Below are 16,448 nucleotides of genomic sequence, written 5' to 3'. Positions count from 1 at the left end.
GAGGTGGTGGGTCCCACCAAGGAAGGACGCCTTTGCTTCCGAATCCCTGGCAGACAGCTCTTTATAGTTAATGGTCTTGGATGGGCCTTATCATAGTACATAAAGTTCATTATGAAAATGAGAGCTTGTTAGAGTTGAGTCCCCAGTGCCCAGGACTCCTTCAGAACGGCACGTGCTATTGCTATCAAGACACCCCGATCATTTTTTCCTGGCTGCTAAATGGTTCTAGGATTTGTTTAAGGACCCCATGGACCCCAGCCATGCCCAGGGGAAGGGACAGGGGACTCCGGCCCTGGTTCAGGCAGGGATGGTGGCAGGACCCTTCTTCTCCACACCCTTAGAGGAGACTCAAGAGCATGCCACAGAATGGGAGCGAGGGATCGGGCCTGGCGGCTTGGAACTGAACGCCACTCTGCAGCCCGTTATTTGCAGGATTAGGAGTCATTAATTCCTGGAATTGCTCTCTGGAGCATAAGTGGCAACAGCTGTAGCTATCTGCTCGTGTATGGACCGCCTGCACTGGGACGCATGAGCTCACACAGTCCAAGTACGCCCAACTGCTCCAGGACCAGCAGAACCAGCCCCGCAGACAAACAAGGGCCCCCAGGCCTCCTCTGAAGGGCCCCCACCACCTCCTCTGTTATTCCAAGGGCGCAAAAGGGCTTCCCACGTGGGGCATTTGCACACCCTGCTCTGACTCCTTGAAGGGCCATCCTGTCATCTCCCACCTGCCTCTGTCAGCCTCAGTTTCCTCACCGCAGTAGAACGACTGGACAAGTCACTTCTAAGGGTCCTTCTGCCCCTGAAGATACAAAACAAATTACCAGACAGACTCTCCTCCCATCAGGACCGAGCTTTGCCAAAAACCGGTGTCAAGGTGTCAGACAAGAATTATAAATTTCAATTAGCACAGCCGTCATTAATGACTATTACATTTTAATAGCATAGAGCAAAAAATTGAAAGAACAGAATAAAAATGTCCATTTACTCTTGTCCTAGTGAGCTTTGGTGGCCTAGTGGTAAGAAGCTATGCTGCAGACACCAAGGCACATAGTTCGAATCCACCATCTGCTCTGTGGGAGAAACATGGGCAGTCTCCTCCTGAGCGATTAACTGCCTCTAAAAACATACTGGTGGGTCAGCTACGGTTAGTTCCAACTCGATGGCACACAACAATTTGACAGAAACAAGGGGGTGACTATAACAAACAGCATTTCTTTTCTTATTGTTTAGGAGACTGGAAATGCAACTTCAGGGTGCCAGCTCTCAGAAAAGGCTCTCTCTGTGACTCTGGGGAAAGGTCCCTGTCTCTTCAGTGTCTGCTTCATGACTCCTTGGGCATCTCCATCTTAACCCCTCTCTCTTCCACTCATATGCTTAGTCTCTTTTATAGCTCAGAAGAAATTTACTCAGGCTATACCCTACACTAATCCCGTCTCACTAATGTAACAAACACAACACGTTTCCAAATGAGATTATAATCACAACAGAGAGGTCAGCATTTCCAGCATGCATGTTGTGAGGACACAAGTTAACCTGTACCAGTTCTCAAGGTTCAGATAGTTCTGACAGGTAAGGATTCTTTCTCTTACTTTGGGCATATTCTCAGGAGGTACCAGTGCTTGGAGAGAGACATCATTCTGGGAAAGGCAGGTGGTCACCAAGAGAGACCCTCAGCAAGATGGATGGACGCAATGACCACCACCATGGGCTTGAGCAGGGCAAAGGCCATGAGGACGGCGCTGGACAGGGCAAGGGTCACATCTGCTACTCACAGGTTCACTTCACTACACTGGTGACACCTACCAACCATAACCACCTACTAGAAATAAATGTGGTGATGGATAAATGAATGGATAGGTGGGTGGATGGATGGATAGGTGGAGGGGGGGTGGATGGACGGATGGATGGATGGATGGATGGATAGGTGGGTGAGTAGATGGATGGATGGATGGATGCATGCATGGATGGATGGATGGATAGGTGGGTGGGTGGGTAGTTGGGTGGATGGATGCTAGAAGAATGAATTGATAGATGACGGAGGGACGGACAATGGGTGGTGGGATTCAGGAATGGATGGAGAACAGTCAATGGATTGATGGAGAAGGAAGAAATGGAGGTAGTAAGTGGATAGAAGTCTGGGTGGACATAGGAAGTCCCAGAGTACAGCGATGAATGTTTGGTCTCTAACTGGAGGGCAACAGCTTAAACCCATCAGTTGTTCTAGAATAAAAAGAGACGGTGATCTGCTTCCAGAAAACTATGGCCCTGGAAAGTCTATGGGGGATCCCTGCTGTCAGAGAGAGTCACCATTATGAGTTGGTTTCAATGGATAAATAAATGATTGGATGGATGGAAAGAAAATAAGATGTATGTGTCTTAAAATTTTAAATGGAACAGAGAAATGCAATAATCTCTCTTCTCTTTGCTCCCAACTTATCTTCTCATCTGTCCCAAAGCTAAACTACATTTAGTTAACAGTTCCATGAGTATCTCACCAAGAAAACAAAAATTTTTACCCTGATCACAGCGTCAACGCTAACATATGCTTACTCAAAAGGGAAACGTAAGATCTTTGGCTTTCGGCACCCTGCTTCCATAAGTATGAATTTTTTTCAAACATACATAAAATAATATAACAGACATCCCTATATACATCATCCAGATTCAAGATATGTTTGCTTTATTTGCTTCAGATCAAGGAAGGAAGGAAAAGAAGGGGCGGAAGGAGCCCCGTGCTGGGGTTGGGGTGTGACTCGCAGGCACGCGCTGTCATCTTACCACATATTTTTATATCCATAAATTATAGTTTTAAATGTATTTCTAATACTGTGTGGATAGAATTCCATTGAATGTATCTTCCTAGAATGTGCCTTTCTCAATCAACATTTCCTCACTAGTTCACCCATGTTGACACAGATAAATACAGGCTATGCATTTTAATCACTGCACAGTCTGTCGTGGTCTGAACCAGGGTTAGTTAGCGTGCATGTTCCTCTGGCCACCAGAACAAACAAACCCTCCTCTCATCCAGCAGGCTGGGTCGTGCCCAAGAAGAGAGGTCTTTGTGGGTCCAAAGCAGCTGGCTGATCATTCAGCCCTCCAGGCCCGTGCTGAAAAGATCCCAATACCCCACATAGAGCTTCTGTTGGATGTAGACTTGAATGAGGGAAACAGTAACAGAGCAGCCTTCAGGCAACACAGAGGGCTTAACGTCTAACCAGCAGAGGGGCCCGGTGGCTCTGTGTGTGAGACGTGGGTCCAACAGAAAGGCCAACAGTTTGAATCTGCCCAACTCTCCGATGGACACAGAGGGGCAGGCTCCTCCGTAGGGAAGTGGGCCAACTGATGGCGGGTTGTCACGAGTGAACATACACATCAGGGCCTTGTGAGGCTTTAGTACCAGAAAGGGCGTCCGCAGGACCCACCCATAGGGACCTAGAAAGACAGTCCTGCTGACCCTGTCCTGCAAGGCCACATCCATGAAGACCCCACAGCAGACACGAGGGCCACTGTGATCAGGATCTCCCCTGCAGCAGCTAACAAACACCTGGCGATGGCCACACGATACGGTCAAGGTGGCGAGGGTCATGGAGTGGGCGCCCAGGGTCTCCACGGCTGTCAGTCTTTATGGGAGGAAACTGCCTTTCTCTGTCCGAGCAGCTGGGGCATTCAAACCACTGACCATCTGGTTCTGTCATTGTGAGGTGCCGTCGAGTTGACCACAACTCACCTCGACCCCGTGTCAGCCCACTGGAACCTTGCTCTATCCTGTGTTGTCATAATCTCCACCAAGCCTGAGCCCCTTGGTGGAGCTCCAGTGTCGTTCCCTCTCAGAGGAGCTTCCTGTCTCTCCACTGACCAGATGCCTTCCCAGCATGACTTCTCAGCATGTCTTTTCCAGGGGCTGGCCCTTCCTGGCGACACACCCACAGGATAAGGTACAAAGAGCAAAGCCTTGTTGCCCTGCCACCAAGGAGTACTTATAGAATGACATCATTACTGTCATATGCAAGTAAAACCTTGCTGATGATAAACTAAACAATGACTGCAGCCGTTCATGGACCAAGGACTAACGTGTACTTCCTCCAAGATTCTGCTTGTTCTTAGCAGTCCAACATGGTTCACATTCCACCACTGGGCGCCTTAAACAAGAGCTACAAAAATAATACATTCACGCTCATTTCCAACAGAAAGAGCCTGCTTGTCTGCTCAGAGGACATCTCTTCCCTTGAAGGTGATCTCACCCCCCACGAGATGCCTACCCGGGACAGGAAGTGGGGATTCCCTGGATGGCTGTAACGTAGATGCCATACACTTACATGCCATTGAGTTCTTTTAAAAAAATTAAACTTTATTTATTGTGAAAAACATGTATGGGGATACAAGGAGGTGAGGGTTGGGAGCAGAAGGGTGAGGATGGGCAGGGATGAACGCACAGGGCTGTACAATTGGGTGGGTGGGGGAGTGGGTGAAGGAAATGAGAAAGATCCAGTGGGGACCAGAAGAGACAGGGCAATGGTGAGCATAGTCCAATGGTTACTAACTTTTTTTAACAAAAAACTTCTTACTCACTTGTGGGTTTCTCATTTGGGAAAGGGGTACAGACTCTCTGGCTTCTTCATGCTGAACAGGGACATTGATGTGAAGGTGGAGGGGGAAGAGGACCCACTTTAACACCTTACTGCTGGTTCTGAGTTGAAGCCTCATGTCTTCTCATTCAGTTAGAAGATATTTTCCTGACATTTACTGCCCTCTGGACTGCAAAGTGTTTGCTAAGGTGGGTCCAGTGGTGATGGCTGGCTAAACCCTGAGTCTCCATTCTCCTTTGCTTCCTTGTTGTTGTTTGTTGCTGTTATGTGCCTTTGAGTCGTTTGCGACTCATAGTGACCCATACAAGAGCTCTAAACACCGTTCTATCCTGTGCCAACCTAGCCATTTCAAACACACTTATTCCCACCACTCCAGTAACAGAATCGATCCATCTCATCGAGGGTCTTCCTCTCCTTCGCCGCCCCTCCACTCTACCAAACATGATGTCCCTCTCCAAGGACCAGTCCCTCCTTGCAAGATGCCCAAAGTATGTCAGACAAAGCTTCAGAATCCTTGACTCCAAGAGCATTTCGGCTTCACCTTCTCCAGAACAAACCTGTTTGTTCTCCTAGCAGTCCATGGTATATTCAACAATCTTCTCCAGCACCACAGCTCAAAGGCATCAATTCTCTTTCTGCCATCCCTATTCACTGTCCAACTCTCTGATGCATAGAATGTAACTGCAAAGATTATAGCCCGGATCAGGCGCACCTTAGTCTCCAACCTGACGTTGTTGCTCTTCAGTACTCTTGAGAGGTCCCTCACAGCTGTCTCTTGATTTTCTGGCTGCTGTCACCAAGAGTGTTGAATGTGGAGCCAAGTAAACTAAAACTGTTAATTATCTCAATCTCTTCACCATCCATACTGATGCTGCCAATTGGCCCAGTGGTGAGAATCTTTGTTTTCTTGATGTTGAGCTTCAATCCATATTGAAGACTGCAGTCCTTGACCTTCTGCAGCAAGCACTTCAGGTCCTCCTCAGTTTCAGCAAGGAGGGTTGTGTCATCTGCATAACGCAGGTTGTTGATGATTCTTCCACCAATCCTGATGCCACATTCCTCCTCGTACAGCCCAGCATCTTGGATGAGGTGTTCTGCATACAGATTGAAAAGGCATGGAAACAGAATACATCCCTGACGAACCCCCTTCTTGATTTTGAACCATGTAGTGTCTCCTTGCTCTGTTCTGACGCCTGCCTGTTGGTCCAAGTATAGGTTTCACATTAGCACAATCAAATGTTTGGGACTCCCATTCTTCTCAGAGTCAGCCACAGCTCCTTAGCTGGCAGTTATATGCCATTGAGTTCTTAGGAAGCAAAGGAAGCAAAAGTGCTAGTGAATGGCCTTTGCTATACACACGCTGCATGATGATCTGCCTTGTAGACACAGTGCGTGACGGGGTGTCAGAGATGGGGTATGGGAAGGAGGAAAAGGAAAAGGGAAGAAGAAATTAAAAAAGAAAGGCAACACAATTTTTCCAACCAATCAAAATCAAATTACACCTGAGCAACATAATTGGAGTTTAATGAGTAGTTTTATGTTTTGCTAATCAAATCACCATATTGATGGGGTTTATCAGCAGAAATACAATGTTAATGACTAAGGAGCGATAAGAAGTAATAGTAATAACACTGCCACTCCAAATGCAGCATCCCAAGTTCCACCCAGGAAGGACTGGGTGGATGGCAGTAATGCTGGTCATTTTCCACATAGCGAGTTGTCCTGGCTGGCCAGGGTTTATTAGTCAGTTTCTATGAAGCAGCATTCAGGAATAGTTTACCTTCATTTGCCCAAGTCTTCCAAGGTAAGGAGACAAAGGTGTGAGTTTTTAAGACGTCATCAATCCCTCCTCTCCAGTGGGCACTGTGTGAGGAACCTGTTGATTGGAAGCAAGTCCAGAGCCATACAAAAATCAAGTATCAGATTTGACAAGTCGGCTACAGTATCACAGGCTCTGGGAGCCCCTCTGAACACTAGCAGGTCACGAGATGCCCTGCATCCCTCTCACCTGCTGTCCCTCTGGAGTGTCCATGCAGGACAAAGAGGGGCCAAGAGGAGAGGGCGCTCGGACCTCACGCCTGCCACCCTGTGTCCTGCTGAACGGCAAGCACAGGCTGCTCTTGAGATCCAAGAACTGAAGACCTTCTGGCTTTACTTTCAGAGGAGACTCATCTGACAGCAGCAATGATATCTCTTATTCCACATTCCCTTCGGCATCCAGCTTGAATATTGGTTAGTTCCTGGTCCACGAACGGCTGTAGTCATTTCTAAATTATCAACAGTAAGGTTTTACTTGCATATGATAGTAATGATATCGTTCCATAATTTCCACATTCCAGACTGATTCTTTGGAATGAGCACATGTCGGTGGGCAGGTGGCTATCTCCCAGATTCTCAGCGTAGTCACATGAGCACTCCTGGTACCACATCCATCTGCACAAACCCCGCAGCTGGTGTCCTGTGGACCCCTGACACCTTCAGTTCGGCTTGGTCGTCATTGTCCAGTAGCACCAGTTGTTGAGAATACACGGCCTCTTAAAACGACTGAGCATCGATCAATTCTTTTTGGTTCAGTGACTCCATGTATTCCTTCCATCTTCTTTTGATGCTTCCTGTATCATTGACTATTTTTCCCACAGAATTCTTGGGAACTACAACTTGAAGCTTGAATTTATTCCCTCTTCCACCTCAAGAAATGTCAATTTTGTTCTTCTCTTTCTATTTTCTAGCTCCAGGTTGTTGCACATCCAATTATAACACTTTGCTTTGTGTTCTTGGGCCACTTTTGAAATATTCAGTCCTTTACACTATCAAGTTTCAGATTCACTTTAGCTACACTGCATTCAAGTCTCAGAGTCTCTTCTGTTATCAGTCTTGAGTTTTTCTTTCTTATCTTGTCTTTTTAATGACCTCTTGATTTCTTCTTGTAGGATGTCCTTGAAGTCATTCCCCAGCTCATCTGGTCTCCAGTCATCAGGGTTTAAAGTGTTAAGTCAACTTTTGAGATGGTCTCTAAATTCCTCTATTTTCAGCCAAGACCCAAATGTTGTACATTATTATACAGCCAAAGTTTACTTTGACTCTTAAACACTTGTTGTAATTTTATTAAATTTGAATTTCAATGTTGAGCAGTGTATGGTTTGTTCCACAGTCCATCGCCAGCTTTGCTCTGAATGACGACATTGAGCTTGTCCACCCTCTCTTTTCTATCATTGTTGTTAGGTGTCTTCAGCTTGACTATGGCTCCTAGTGACCTGAAACCTGTCCAATCTCTGGCTCAAGTCATTGCTATAGTCACTGTGTCAATCTGCCTGGCTGAGGGTCTTCCTCTCTTTTGCTGTGCCCTCACCTTTCCAAGCATGATGTCCTTCTCCAAGACATAGCTGTTTGTTCTTTTGGCAGTCCATAGAATATCCAATACTCTTCTCCAGTACCACAACTCAAAGGCATCAGTTCTTCTCCTGTCATCCTTATTCATTGTCCAGCTCTTGGCAGATTAAAAAAAAAAGATTGAAAAAATCCTGGTCTGAATCAAGGATATCTTAGTCCTCAAACTAACTTCATTGCTCCTCACTAATTTGGAGAGGCCCCTGACTGCAGATTTTCTCAGTGCAATATGTCTCCTGATCTCCTGACTGCTGGTACCAAATGTGTTGATTGTGGATCCAAGAAAGACCAATTTGTTGACAGTTTCAATCTTTTCTTCATCTATCATGAGGTTGCCTATTGGTCCAGTGATGAGAATTTCTGTTTCCTTTATGTGGAGACGCAATCCCTATTGAAGGCTGCAATGTTTTATCTTCTGCGGCAAGGGCAGGTTTCAATAGAAAGAGTTTGGCTTCATTTGCATTGAATTCTCTTTGTGACTTACTTTCTGATAATTTTCAGTAAAGATACAAGGAAGCTGGAATCCAGGCTGTAGTCGAGAACTGCTGGACCCCCGTCTTTATGCTCTCTGTTCTATGTCATTCTTGGTCGTCTGTCTCATTATTAATAATTATAAAAATACTTTGCCCTCAGTCTGCAACAGGAGAGTCTCTGAGGTGGCCTCTGAAGGTTGCACTTGACCTTCCCAAGGGAACAAGGGGCTTCCAGCAGCAGAAACAGCCTGAAACATGAAGAGTCTGTAGGTATGGGGCGGTTGGATGAGAAAGATGAGAGCCTGCTTTGTCCAGAATGTGGAACACGGTGATAAGGCTGGGGACAGAGCCAGGCTCAATCATGAAAAGACCTGAGCATAAAAATAATTGCCATTTAGTGTGGCTAACGGTTATGAGTCAATGTGCCCTGCAGCCATAGGTGGACATCAAAAGCCACGTGGACTTAATCTTATGTGAGTACAAATACTCCAAATTCAAAACTCAAACCTATGCTGTCGAGTTGGAATGACTCACAGCTGACCATCTGGCAGGTCCTCAGGGGCTGTAAACAGCACCAGAGGAAAGTGCCCCCTTCCTCCCACGGTGCCGCTGGTGCATTCGAACCTCCTGCCTCTCAGTTGGCGGTGAAACTCCCTACCCACTAGACCATCATGGTCTTTCCTGACTCTTCTAGTATAAAAAGATCATTGCTTAGTTTTCTTCTTGATAGTTTACCAGAAGCAATTTCAGTCAGAACTAATAAAACCCCTTTTAAGTAGAGAAATATTTATTTCAATGTATTATAGTGTCCTGTCTCCACACCTTTTCAACATGTATGCAGAGCAGATTATCTGAGAGGCTGGGCTCTATGAGGAGAAGTGTGGCATCAGGATTGGTGGAAGATCTATTAATAATCTGTGTTATGCAGATGACACAACCCTGCTTGCTGAAACTGAGGACGACCTCATGCACTTGCTGCAGAGGGTCAAGGACTGCAGCCTTCAGTATGGACTGAGGCTCAATGTCAAGAAGACAAAGATTCTCACCACTGGACCAATTGGTAGCATCAGGATGGATGGTGAAGAGATTGAGATTGTTCACAGCTTTAGTTTGCTCGGCTCCACAGTCAACACTCTTGGTACCAGCAGCCAGGAAATAAAAAAACGTATTGCGATGGGAAAGTCTGCGGTTAGGGACCTCTCTAAAGTACTCAAGAGCAACGGTGTCTCTCTGGAGACTAAAGTGCATCTGATACAGGCCATGGTCTTTGCAATCACTTGTTATGCATCAGAGAATTGGACAATGACTATAGGGAGGACAGAAGGAGAATTGATGCCTTTGAGCTGTGGTGCTGGAGAAGAGCATTGAATGTACACTGGACTGCCAAGAAAACAAACAGATTCATCCTGGAGAGGGTTAAACCAAGCTACTCCTTGGAGGCAAGGATTATGGGCCTTTGTCTGACATACTTTGGGCATGTTGCAAGGAGGGACAGGTCCTTGGAGAGGGACATCATGCTTGGGAGGGTGGAGGGACGGCGCAGGAGGGGAAGACCCTCTATGAGGTGGATTGATTCAGTGACTGGGGTAATCGGGATGGGTGTGTCAGAGGCAGTGAGATTGGCACAGGATAGAGCAGGGTTTAGGGCTGTTGTACATAGGGTCGCTATGAGTCGCAAATGACTTGATGGCACTAACAGTAACAACAATCCCATAATTCACTGGTTGAAGAGCTGTGAGTGTAAACCCACGTGTAACCACCCTTCTGTGTGTGTCATAGTCTGTGGCTGTTAAATGTCACCCACTTGACCTTGACCTATGACAGCGCCCTGGGTGTGCCTGAGATGTACTGGCCAGGACTGCAGGTCCGTCCCCCATATGGGAAGTGAGACTCCTGTCATGGAGACACTACTGTGCCGTCTATAGGGACACGGACACTCCCTGCACTGCACACATAAGAGCTGGCAATGCCATGCCCTGAAGTCCTGGCTCCCTCTCCATTTCACCTGGGGACAGGGACCTCTGTTACGTCACACATTCCTGTCCAGGTAGATGCCCTTTACATGGACATGACCGTAAGCAGAGTCCCACAGTGTCAGGGTCTGAGAAGAGCTGAGGTAGGACAAGGGCAGGGAGCAGAAAAGCTGACCCTCACTGAGTGCCCTGCAGCTCCGCAGACACACAGGGACCCCAGATGACCCTACAGGGATGGAGAGAGGAAGGCCAAGCCATTGTCCACCAAGGGCCCTCAGTGTCGTGAGGAGGGGTCAGACATTCCTACAGGCAAGTGCAGCCTCGAGGAAGCCCAGCGGTGCCACCTGCCCCAGGCCCTGTAGAGACAACATCCAGGCTTGACTGGCCCAGTTCTTGGACGGTGTCTCCAGGTTGTCCACAAATCCCCATCGCCCAGCCTCTCAGCCCTCCACAGGCAGCCCCTCCGCTCACACACAGCCCTCAGCAAGAAAAGGCGCTTAATTCCCACTAAGGAAAGCTGTGTGGATCCAAATGTCACTGCCCGGTTCTATGTCAGCTTCCCATTGTCGTGTCTGCGCCCACGACCACACCCACTGCTCAGTCCCTGGCCTTGAGGACACTCTGCTTTCCCAAGCATGAGGCATCTCTGCAGGGACAGACCCCTGGTGATAACTCGCCCAAAGTGTGTGAGACACAGCCTTGCTGTCCTTGCTTCAAAGGAGCACCCCAGCTGGACTTCCTGGAAGACACGTGTGTTCATTCGGTGGCAATCTGTACTACAGTCCGCGTTGTTCACTAACTCCATCATTCAAAGGCGTCAGTCCTCATCTTCCTTGTTCATGGTCCAAACCTTATATAGATCTGAGGCACTTAGGCCACGTACAGCTTGAGCCTCAAAGTGACATTTTTTCCTCCTGAATATTTAAAAAGTTCTTGATATAGATCTGCCAAAATTCAGCCAGTCTTTTTGATTTCTTATCTGTTGTTACCATTGATGATGATTAGGGACCCAAGGAAGATGAAATCATTGACAACTGCTCTGTTTCCTGTATTTGCCATGATGTTGCCAATTGGCCCAGTTGCAAGGATTTTTGTTTTCTTGATGTTAGAGTATAATCCATACTGAAGGTTGTAGTGTTTGATCTTCTTCAATGATTGTTTCAAGTCGTCTTCACTTTCTAGCAAGCAAAGTTGCATCATCTACATTTCGCAGACTGCTGGTGAGTCCTTCTCCAATCCTGATAATGCATCTTCTTCAGAGAACCCACATTCTCAAGTTACTTGTTCAGACTATGGAGTAAATAGGTTTTGTGAGAGGCTGCCACTCTCCTGCATTGTTTTCCTCATTTTAATCTGTGCAGTAGCCCCTCATTCAAACCACCTCTTGTTCTATGTACAGGTTCCTCAAGAGTACAGTTAAGAGTTCAGGAACTATTATTTTTTTCATAATGCTATCAGAGATTGAGATAGTTAACAGTTTTAGTTTACTTGGCTCCGCGGTCAACACTCTTGGTAACAGCAGCCAGGAAATCAAGAGACGAATTGCATTGAGAAAGTTGGCTGTGAGGGACTTCTCAAGAGTATGGAAGAGCAACGATGTCAGACTGGAGACTAAGGTGCACCTGATCCGGGCTATAGTCTTCGCAGTTATGTGCTATGCATCAGAGAGCTGGACAGTGGCTAGGGTTGACAGAAAGAGAATTGATGTCTTTGAGCTGTGGTGCTGGAGAAGAGTATTGAATAAATATACCATGGACTGCTAGGAGAACAAACAGGTTTGTCCTGGAGAGGGTAAAGCCAGAATGTGCCCCGGAGTCAAGGATTCTGAAGCTTCGTCTGACATATTTTGGGCATGTTGCAAGGAGGGACTGGTCCTTGGAGAGGGACATCATGTTTGGCAGAGTGGAGTGGCGGCGAAGGAGAGGAAGACCTTCAATGAGATGGATCGATTCTGTGACTAGAGAGGTAGGAATAAGTGCGTTTGAGATGACTAGGTTGGCACAGGACAGAACGGCATTTAGAGCTCTTGTACATAGGGTCGCTATGAGTCACAAGCGACTTGATGGCACATAACAACAACATCCACAACTTGTTATGATCCAGTCTAATATTGACTATGTCGAGTTCATAGTCAATGAAACACAGGTAAATATCTTTCTGCATATTCTAGATGAGTGTGCAGAGAAGTCATTTACACCCTCATCTAAATTACGAGGAAGATTGGAACCGGTCTGAGCCTGACAGAAGACCTCTGGGTCTACCCAGTATCTTCCTAAGGAGCAGTCTCAGTCCAAGCCCTGGCTTCTCCGTGTAGAATCACCGAGTTAACAATAACTCTTCACCTCCTAATTGCCTTTTGCGCTCATGTGTTCATCTTGTCTCCTAGGTTATCCTGACAGTGACTTAAGGTCCTTGAGGACTCTAATGTTGAACGCAGCCTCCCCTCTGGGGACTTGAATGGTGACAATGAGTCTTTATTCACTAAGGGGGTCTCCAGCTTTGTACCTATAGACTAAATTTGAAATTAACTTGAAATAGATTTAAACCTCATCTACACCATTGGCTATGTGGTTTAGGTGGTGAAAGAAGTTTGTGTTCAAGCACTAACTCAGAGGCTGGCAGTTCAAATCCCTACAGTGCACTGGGGATGACAGCCTTAGCAACCAGCTTTCAAATGGGCAGCCAAGAAGACCTTGCAGGGCAGTCCTGTGCAGCACATGGGTCACTGTGGGTCACAGCTGCTGACTCAACAGCACAAGGTTTGCCTGCAGGAACTTTCCAAAGCTTTCCCAGCCCTCAGTGTCTTCTCTGAAAACAGGGTCAACAGGCTCAGAATCAAGGCTTCTTCTTGGTGTTCTTAGCGCGGAGTCTGCTCCCACTGTGTGGTTCCAGGTTGAGCGGAAAGAAAACCTGCCCAGCCCAGCACCACCTTCATGATCACTGAGACCTCAAGTTCACCTGCAAAGCCACTGTGTGCTCTGAGTGTGTCCAGCCCAAAGGGTGTTGCCTCCAGCACGGGTCCACTTACCCTGTGGTGTGGCCCACAAGGCTTTGGTGGTTACTTTTCAAAAGCAAATCGCCAGGCCTTTCCTCCTACTCCTCCGTAGCCTGAAAGGTCCACTAGAAGCTATTCACATGGTGACCCCGATGATATGGGACATAGAGGAGGCAGAGCTCCCAGTATCTCAGCTACATTCACTTACCACACAAGCTGACAGGTGAGGTGGGCCCAGAAAGGCTGCAAAACCAGATAGGGCCCGGCTTTCATGCAGTTCCAGCTTAAAACCACCCCACAGCTGTGGATTCTATCCCAACTCCTAGTGACCCCACAGGATGGTGTGAACTGCCCCCCAGTGCTCCAAGGCCAGAAGTCCTTGCGGAAGCCCACAGCCACATCTTTCTTCAGGAGAGCAGAATCGCTGACCTGCTGGCTTTTCAGTTAGCAGCCATGCTCTTTAACCTTGACTTAGGCCCGGTACCAGTCAGTCAGCAGCCACTTTGTTCTGTTCCCAGGAAGCCGACCAGGAGATTAGAAGGACCGCAGTGCTGAGCCCGGCTGTGGCGGGGAGCAGGTAAACCACGCTGCTTCGACCGCTAGACTTTTCTGGCCCAACACTCAGCTTCTTGGTCCGACCCTTAAGGTGAAACTTTGGCAAGGTCATTGCTGTGTAGTTGTTGTTGCTTTGATGTTGCATTGTTGTTGTGTGTGGTGGTGGTGGTGGTGGAGTGTTGTTGTATTGTTGTGGGGGTGGTGTTGTATAGTTGCTGTGTTGTTGTGTGGTGGTGGTAGTTGTGTTGTGCAGTTGTGGTGGTGGTGGTGGTGTGTCGTTGTTGTGTTGTTCTTTGTTTTTTGCTGTTGTGTGGTTGTGTGGTGGTGGAGTGTTGTTGTTGTGGTGGTGGTGGTGGTGGTGGTGTGTAGTTGTTGTGTTGTTCTTTGTTTTTTGCTGTTGTGTTGTGGTGGTGGTGGAGTGTTGTTGTTGTGTTGTGGTGGTGGTGGAGTGTTGTTGTTGTGTTGCTGTGTGGTGGTGGTAGGTGCCATCACCTCACAGTGGCCCTGTGGACCCTGCTGGATGCTCACCATCCCCGTCATCCCCTCCATCCTCAAGCCCATCGTTACGGTCACTGTGTCAGACTACGTCCTTGAGGGTCTTCCTCTCCTGCGTGGACCCTCCACCGTTCCCAGCATGATGTCTGAGAAGGACAGACCCTTCTTGACAACATGTCCAAGTCTGTGTGATGACATTTCACCGTCTTTGCCTCTAAGAAGCATCCTGGTTGCACGTCCTCCGAGAAAGAAGGTCGTTCGAGCGTGGCCCATGGAGACTGAGGCTGGCCCCGAGGGAGGCCAGGGGCACAGCAGTAAAGAGCCTGGCTGCTAACCTGAGGCTGGCCCGGCCAGCGGCTCCTCAGAAGAGATCCAGCCGTCTGCCCTGCGACGATTACGGCCTGGGAGGCCCTGTGTGGCGCGTGGACTCTGTTCTTGAGGGTCATCAAGAGTCAGAATCCGCTCCAGACACAACGGCTGGACGATCCTAGCCAGAGCCACAGAGGCCTCGCTTTCTCTGGGGCAGGGGAGTCTTTTCTGAATTGACAAAGGGGTATGCATTTTCGTTTGCATATCCCAGCCATTAATCCGGGGCAGTAGCCTGGGGGCTGTGCTGGCTCCTTGGGTATTTTGAATACATTTTAAGGATCATTGCAAATGTGATTGCCATCAATAAAATTGCAAACAATATAATTCTATTTGTTTGCCTATGTCTAAATAGGTGCACACACACGTGAGATGGGAATACGCTAATGTCAGTGAGCACTCTGGCATCTGCACACTGGACCTGTCCTGTAGAGCCACGCCTACACGGCACACAAATGCACTCCCAGGACTTGAAAAAATCGTTGCCTCTTCTGTGCTATACAGGGTGGGGGAGGAAATCAAATCTAAGCACGTAGGCGCTGAGAAAACTCCATGTATCATTCACCTGATTTCAATTGTGCCTCCCTTTGAACCTCAGCCAAATCATTTTGTACATTAAAAATTGGTCAGGGATGATAAGATTCCATTTTTATGCTTGGTAATGCAGAACCGGGGAAAGAATACAATTACAGACCCCTGAGTAAACTCTGCGAATGTCAACTTGATGTAAATGATCAAGTGTCGACAAAGGGGCAGGAAAGGGCGGGCTGGCAGGGAAGAGGGAGCCGAACCCCAGAAGGGAGCTGGGGACAGACAGACAGAAAGAGCGAGAGATAAGAGCCCAGAGTCACCTCTAGCCTGGCAGGGGGCTCAGCCAGGGAGCGCCTGGGCTCAGGAGAATTTCAGAGCTTAAACTCGGGCAGGGGGGTGGGAGCCAGTCTTGAGAGAGCCAAGGCTCTGCGGCCACACACATGTGTCCATTCCCCAAACACTGGACACGTACCCACTTGGGTCAATCACATCCAGACAATGGGGAGAGGGGATTGGCCCTGGTGCTCTGGGATTTTATGATTCTTATTCTCTCCAGAGCCTTGGTAGTAAGTGCCGACCCTGTGAGCTCTGTTGGCCTAAGAGGTAAAGAATTGTGCTACAACATAAAGGCATATGGTTTGAATTCACCATTTGCTCTGAGGGAGAAAGACCAACCACGCAACTGACAGCCCCTCTGAGCACCCACTGAAGGGTCAGCTATGAGTCCAGTTCCAACTCAAAAAGCACCCAGCAAACCCAGTATTGTTTACTGAGAGAATGGCTATGCATCCCAATTCAATTCTTATAGGAATTCCCACATGGATGGGAATGGAGAAGCCAAAGCAAAGAATCCCACTGACAGGGTCTTTCTTGCGTGCTCTGAGCTCCTCTCCTGGAAAGAAAACCCAACCCCCGAGCTGACCCCCATTGGCCATCACCAGGTTGAAGGAATAAGTACAGAATCCAGCAGACGGGATGAGATGGGTTCCATCCTGCTTGCAGGCTGACGCTAGTGGGATCTCACACTTCAGGACAAGTGGGAGAGGCCAGCAGATGGAGAGAGTCCAGAATGCAACACAGA

This window comes from Elephantulus edwardii, unplaced genomic scaffold (assembly GCF_000299155.1).
Source record: "Elephantulus edwardii isolate Elephantulus edwardi_28Jun2011 unplaced genomic scaffold, EleEdw1.0 scaffold00002, whole genome shotgun sequence".
NCBI classification, from domain to species: Eukaryota; Metazoa; Chordata; class Mammalia; order Macroscelidea; family Macroscelididae; genus Elephantulus; species Elephantulus edwardii.
The sequence above is the reverse complement of the archived record's forward strand: the minus strand, read 5'-3'. Positions refer to the sequence as shown.